Source organism: Octodon degus, unplaced genomic scaffold (genome assembly GCF_000260255.1).
Source record: "Octodon degus isolate 3935 unplaced genomic scaffold, OctDeg1.0 scaffold00047, whole genome shotgun sequence".
NCBI classification, from domain to species: domain Eukaryota; kingdom Metazoa; phylum Chordata; class Mammalia; order Rodentia; family Octodontidae; genus Octodon; species Octodon degus.
Genome location: NW_004524623.1, coordinates 15056615 through 15064017, shown reverse-complemented (window position 1 = coordinate 15064017; position 7403 = coordinate 15056615). Strand labels below are relative to the sequence as shown.

General features: G+C 39.7%; 1 pseudogene; it reads left to right on the top strand.

The window, feature by feature from the left end:
* The first annotated feature begins 4936 nt into the window (after positions 1-4936).
* LOC101586904 lies at positions 4937-5909 on the top strand (annotated as a pseudogene).
* The last annotated feature ends 1494 nt before the right edge of the window (positions 5910-7403 follow it).

Here is a 7403-nt window from a genome sequence, read left to right as displayed (position 1 = left end):
ACGGAGGAGTGGTGGGGGGCAGCCCGAGGGGGTGGGATTGGGTCCGGCCAATGCTGCGCCTGGGCTGGGACTGGTCCCGCAGGCGCAGGGTAGCAGGAAGCTCTCCACACACTCACCAGACCTGGGCTAGGACTGGGTCTGGGGGTTCCCGGAACTCGGCAGAAATTCCTATTGGGCGGGAGGGGTGGGGGAGGTACGGAGGAGTGTTGGGGGGCAGCCCGAGGGGATGGGAGAGGGTCTTGCCCACGCTGCGCCTGGGCTCAGATTGGTCCCGCCAGCGCAGGGTAGCAGGAAGCTCTCCACACACTCACCAGACCTGGGCTAGGACTGGGTCTCTGTCTATTTCTTCTTGACAGTTATTAAACAACCATATGGTTTCATATTTGTCACTCTTGTTGATACAGTGTGTCACATTCATTAATTTTTGCTTGTTGAATCATTCTTGTACCCAAAGGATAAATATTACTTAACTATGGTGAACTATCTCTTTAATGTGTTGTCAAGTCAGATTCCTAATATTTTGTTGAGGAATTTTGCATTTAGGTTCATCAAAGATATTTATTTATAACAGATTTCTAAATATTTTGTCCAAATTAAATAGCAAGGTAATGCTGATCTCATAAAATATATTTAGGAGTGTTTGCTCCATTTAATTTTTTGGAAGAGTTTGGAAAGAATTGGTAATAGTAGGGCTGGCCAGATAGCTCAGAGTATTAAAGAGCCTGCTTGGGCTGAACACAGCAGCTGGGATTCAATCCCCCGCGTGCTGTGCCAGCCCCACCCCTGGGGCTCACTGCGACGGCCACTGAGACTGGGCGTCATGGTGCACGCCTGTAATCCCAGCACTTGGGAGGCCATAAACAGGAAGATTACTATGAATCTAATCTGTGTAGTGTGACTCTGTAGACCCTGTAGACCCTGTACTAAATGCATTTTTTTAAAAATCGGTGATATTTCTTGTTTCTGATAATATTCAGCAAAGAGTCCACCAGGTTCTGCACCATTCTTTGATTTTACTACTAATTCAGTCTCCTTACATTTATCTGTTCATTTTTTCTTAATCATTATCAGTGTTGGTAGGGTGCAAATTTCTAGAAAACTGCCCCTTTCTTCTGGGCTGTATAGTACATCAGCACACCATCACTCACCTTAGTTTCTTCTTACTCTTCGCACTTCTGTGCTATCGTTTGCAACATCACTTCTTCGGTTTCTCACCCTAGTTCTTTCAGTCACTTCTCTTGTTTCTTTATCTAGCTAAGGGCCCTACAACTTTATCTTTTCAAAAATGAATTCTTAGTCTCATTGACCTTTCCTATGTACTTTCACATTTCCTTACGATATCGCCTTTCGTCTACTAACTTTGAAGTTCCTCAGTCCTTTCTACGTCTTTGGGCTATGAAGTTAGGCTATTTATCAAGCTCTTTCTTATGACTTTGTACTAGCCTTTTACCTCTATAACCTCTCAGAGCTGTTTTTCCTGCAAGCTATATGGGTTTTGTTTGGTTTTGTTTATAATGAATACAAAATAGCTTTTAAAAAATTAGAACTAATACAAAATTTCAGTAAACAAAGTAATAGGAATTCAACGATGGTTGCTGTATTGCATGATATTATCTTCTAATTAATTGTTTAGGTAACCAGATGTAAATGTGCAAAATTGATTAAAAAATAAATAAATAATGAAAAGTTATAAGACATTAAAAAGGAAAAATGTGTTTGAGCATTAACTGCTCTTTCAAAAGACCAGGTGAGATCAACAGTGCAATTATCCAAATTATCCTGCATATATACATAAATGTATCCTTTTCCCTTCTCTCTTTTATCCATTTTCTCATTCAAGGTCTTCCTCCCCATTAAACGAATTCTTTCCCTTTCACAGTATCTCTTGTACCTTTAAGATTTTATTTACTCTTTCAGGTTCTTACACTGGCAAGACAATACAGTGTTTGCACATGCAGGTCTGATTTATTTCACCTACTAGTACAGTCTCCAGTGGCATCAATTTATCTACAAAAACCCTCAAATTTATCATTTTTTAATAGCTGAGTAATACTCCATTGTTAAAAATGCTGCATATTTTATATCCATTCCTTAGTTGTTGAGCATTTGGGTTGTCTCCAAGATTTAGCTATGACAAATTGAATTGCTATAAACATCGGGGCATATATACTGTTGTGATATGATTATTTCAGTTCTTCTGGAAAAATAGCCAGGCAGACAATAGCTGGCATGAATGGGAACTCCAATCCTAGCTTTCTGAGAAATCTCCCTACTGACTTCCATAATGGTTATAACAGTGCAGGCTGTAGATTTTAATATGGTATCTTTCTATTTTAATTTGCTTCAAAATGCAAAGGTTCAGTGAGATAGCTCAACAGTCTAAAGCACCTGCTTAGGCAAGCTTAGGTAAGTGCTCAGGGACCACGGCTCGATATCCATACCACATGCCCCACCAGCCCCACCCCCAGGGGGTGCTGAGCTGGCCACAAAACAAGAAAAAAGTTTTTCAGTTCTCTTTTTACCTCTCAGTTACTCAAGTATGTTGTTTAATTACCAATGTTTGTGAATTTTCTAAAATTCTCCCTACTATTGATTCCTAAGCTCATAGCAAAGCAGTTGTAAAATATTATTGATATGATTTCAACCTTGTTAAAGTTTTTAATCTTATCTTGTTTTGTGATCTAACGTGTGCTCTATACTGTGGAATGTCTATGCACCCTTCTCGAATGGCTTCTGTGTCAGAAGACTATTTGGAATGAAGAATAACTTCAGTCCAGTGTTTTCTTATTCAGTTTTTATCTAGATAATGTGTCTACCTTGGAAGTATCTCTTGGAAGCAGGATATTGAAGATAACCTCCTAGTAATGCAATGCAACTATCCTTTCAGATGTACTCATATTTGACTTATATTTTACTTTTTAATTTTCATTTTTATGTGACACAAGTAAAAGTTTAAAAATATAAAACACTGTTCTTTTTAAAAAAAAAACATAATTTCATGACAAAATTCTACAATACCAATTTTTTTTTTTGGCGGAACCGGGGATTGAACTCAGGCCCTTGCACTTGCCAGGGAAGAGCTTATTCCACTGAGCCATCTCCCCGGCCCCTAACAATTTTTAATATGTTGTGGAGCACAATGTTTAAAGAGCGGCCAAAATGCTATTCACATATTAGTCATCTTCCAAAAAGGCCTTTTTTGCAAAGAAGAAAAAAAAAATAAAAGAACAAAATTTCTTTTTAATGAACAAAAGGAATGTTGTTTCAAAATTATTTTAGCAGCACTTGGGGAGACTGAAAACAGGAGGATCACTGCAAGTCAGACCTGTGTAATGAGACCCTGTAGACCCTGTACTAAGTACATTTAAAATTAAAAAAACCTCTCCTCCTTACTGGCAGGTCAGATACCTCAGCAGATGAAAGTACCTGCTTTAGGCAGATGCAAGGACTGCGGGTTCAATCCCCGGCCTGTAGCACCGGCCCCACCCCCAGGGCACACTGAGATCAAGACTGAGACTGGGTGTGCTGGCATGCACCTGTAATCCCAGCACTGGGGAAGCTGAAAACCAGAAAGGATAATGGCAACTCCAGCCTGTGTAGTGAGACCCTGTAGACACTGCACTAAAGTACATAAAGAAAAAATTATTTTAAGATCTGTACTAATTTGTTGGTTTAGATATTTAACTGCCCTGACGTTGGAGACATATCTCCAACTGCTATAGCCTCATGATTCATTCTTTTATTATATAATGACTTTCTTTGTCCCCTTTTACAGTTTTAGAGTTACAATATGGTCTGGCATTACCGTGGTACCATGGCCTCCTCTTTCCTCTCATTTCTTTTTGTTTCAAATATGCCTTCCCATTGCTTTTTCTCAGTAGATGCACCCTGATAAAGCCGAAGTGGACTTCCAGCACACGGCTCATCATTGTGTCCTGTTTGTTTCTCCAGTAAGTCTCTTTCTGTCCTTTAGCTAGATAAATCAATTTGTGACTAGTCAGTGACATTCTAGAAATATATTGCAATCTTTAATATTGTCTCTTTGATGTGTGGATCCTTCAGTCCTTTCTTCCTCTCTTGCTATCTTTCTTTGTGATTCTCGAATTTTATGTAATGTTATATTTGAATTGCTTTCTCTTTCTCTGTTGTGTGTCAACCATGAGTTTTTGTTTTATTGTTATCCTCAGGCTTACATAAAACATCTTCTAGTTATAATAGCTTATTTTGAGACAACAAATTAACTTTGTTCTTTTACACTTTTAAACCTTCATTTTTGTATTTGCCACAATTTACATCTGTTCACATTATAAATCCCTTAAATTATCACTATAGTTATTTTAACAATTTTTTCTTCAAACTTCATACTATAATTATAAATATTTTACAAAGCAAAGACAAGTTTTCATGTTGCTAATTAGCATCCTTTTCTTTCAGCTTACTGAACTCTTTTTTACCATTTACTTTTTTTAATATATTAATGCTTAGTTCCATTTCCCTTTTTAGTGCATATTTGCAGTATGTCATGGTAACATTCATTGTGAAGTTTGTTCATCTACATCACATAATTTACAATAATACTTTATACCGTTCTCACCTGACCCTGCTCCATCTCTTTAGCCTCTTCTCTTTCATGAAAGATCTATCTCCTTATTTATTATGAATCCATTATTTTGCTCTTTCATTTGTTTGTGAGTTAGGTTTCTCATACAACAGAATCCACGAGATATTTAACCTTCTGTGATTTATGTCATTTATTATGGTCTGACAGTGCATTCATTTTCCTACAAATGACTTCAATGTATCTTTCTTTATAGCAGAATAGTACCCCATTGTGTGAGAACATTCATTAATTGATGGATATTGTGACCACTTCCAAAATTAGCTGTTATGCCGGCCAGTGGCATAATCAGGTTGAGGTTGTTGGGTCCGAGATGCCATGGGGGCTACTGGTGATGTCTACCAGCCACAGAGGTCCTGCTGGAGCAGAAGGGGGAGTCCCCAGGCTGGGGGATGCAGGTGCAGCAAGGCACAATGAAACATAATGATAAAGCACTGGCAGGCACAGTGAAGGGGCCACCGCTCCCAGATGACCACAAGCTTTGCAGATCCTTCCATCTCTGTGGATCTCCTTGGAGCTGTCCTGCAGCCCAGCATCAATGAAGAGAGCCAGACTGTCTTCAACAAGTACATGAAGTTCTTCCAGAAAGCAGCCATAAACATTCGAGACAATGTGAGGGACGAGGTGGACACACAGCAGCTGATCCAAGAGGCCTGTCATGCTGTCTAGAGCAGGCTAACCTGCTGTTCTCCGATGGAGAAAAGGTAATACCCAGATTGGCCCACGAGCTTCCAGGGATAAAGCATGACAGACTGGCAGAAGATGAACATGCTCATCAAGGAAGCCCCAGTCCCAAAAAGAGGAAAGCACAGCCTCGTGGACACAATCTGGCAAGTGACTGGGGAGCCACTGGCATGACATGGAAGCCAAAGTCCCATGAACCAATTCACCAGAAAGGCCCCAAGAGGAATCCAGCCCAGCCGAATGAAGCTACCACTTTTGTATTGGGACCTCGAGCCAACCAGGCCCTAGCATGGGAAGCAGTAGAGGCAGAATCTACATCAAGCACCCACACCTCTTTGAGTATGCAACTGACCCCCAGGACAAGCACTGGCTGGCCGACAGTCACCACATGCAGGCTACAGGGGGGAAGACAGCCTACCTCCTCATCCAAAAGGACATCCAGGACCCTTCTGCCAGTGATGACTGCAGAGGATGCCTGGACCTGAAGTTAAATGATCTGAAATCTTTTGTCCTGCTCTCCTGGATGACTGAGAAGATGTGCAAGTACAAGGAGACACCGAGGACAGAGAATGAACATCAGGGTGGGGAAGCACCTGCGCTGACCTGAGGCTTGTCTTCTCAGCTACAGTGGGCAGCCGCCTCCAAGAGCCTTTTCCTCACATGCCTCTAGCCGGATTGCTGCAGAATTAACCTGCATGAGCTAGTCTGTAAGGACTCACTACTGAGCACCCCAGACAGGCATGTGGGTCTTTATTTGTACAGTTATTGGAATAAGAAGGGATTAAACATTAGTAATAAACACAGGTGGTTTAAAAAAAACTAAATTAGCTGTTATGAATTGTGCTGCTATAAACACGGGTATGCATATATAATATCTTTATCTCTTTCGGATAGATGCCCAAAAGGGAAATTGTTGAGTTGCATAGAATTTCTACTTTTAGTTTTATTATTTCTTTCAGTTCTTTACATATTCTAGGTATTAGTCTCTGTCTGGGGAATATTGGTCACAACTTTTTTCTTATTTTGTAGGTTGTCTCTTCACTCTATTCTTTCCTTTGTTATGCCAAATTTTTTTTTTCTTTTGGAGACAGTCTTTCTTGCTATGCAGTTCAGGAATGCCTTGAGCTCACTTTCTAGCCCAGGCTTGGACTCACAATGATCCTCATGCCTCACCTTCCTAAGTGCTAGGATTACAGGCATGTACCACTACACTCAAGTAGTCAAGAAGCTTTTTTTTTTTTTCAGGTAATGACTTTATTTTTTTAGTTAGCAGAATCAGCCCACTGTATAGCTTGCAATTGTCATAAAGTACAAATCCACAGAAGGTAATGTCTTTGCCAAATCACAAAACTTTTGGCAAACCAATAGTTCCCTTTAATAAAATAAAACAGTATTTCTGTTGGAGTCATATATTACTGTAGTGATAACTGTTACTCCAAAAATATCATTTAAGTACCAGATCAAAACATGGTAGTTTCTAGCAAAGCAAGTTATTTTATACAAATTAATTAATGTCTTTTACATCTATGCAATTCCTTCTTTTAAGTCTAGTTTGAGACCTTACAGGTCTAGTTTGCAGCCGTGCAGCAAGTGTGTGTGTGTGTGTGTGTGTGTGTGTGTGTGTGTGTGTGTGTAAAGGTGGCTCTGCTTTGTTCTGGGCTTGGTGCATAACAGGGAAAGTCCCACTGTCTGAAAAGCTTCAACATTCCACCTTAAGAAGACTCACTGTCAATATTAATTTTTCCTAGTACTTTTATAAAAAGTTGTATTTCATATAAATACTGGAACCCTAACAATTAGTCATGTCAATTCATACTCACATCAGATGATCCCTGTGATTTAGAACACCTGTAATTTACATTTCGATGAAAATCACAAAGCTTTACTCCAGTTTATCAAAAGAAACTCTACCTAAAATATAGTTGTTGTTTTTTTTAAAAAATAAATAAATAAATATATTGTCCGCTTGGAGAGACCTGGTGCTGTGTACCAATTTTCTTTATCTTTTCTCTGCAAATGCCGCCGCCGCCATGGGTGTCCTTATGCTTCCTCTTGCTGAAGCTGCCAGTCCTTCAGTCTCAGCATTTAAGTTATGTATTCC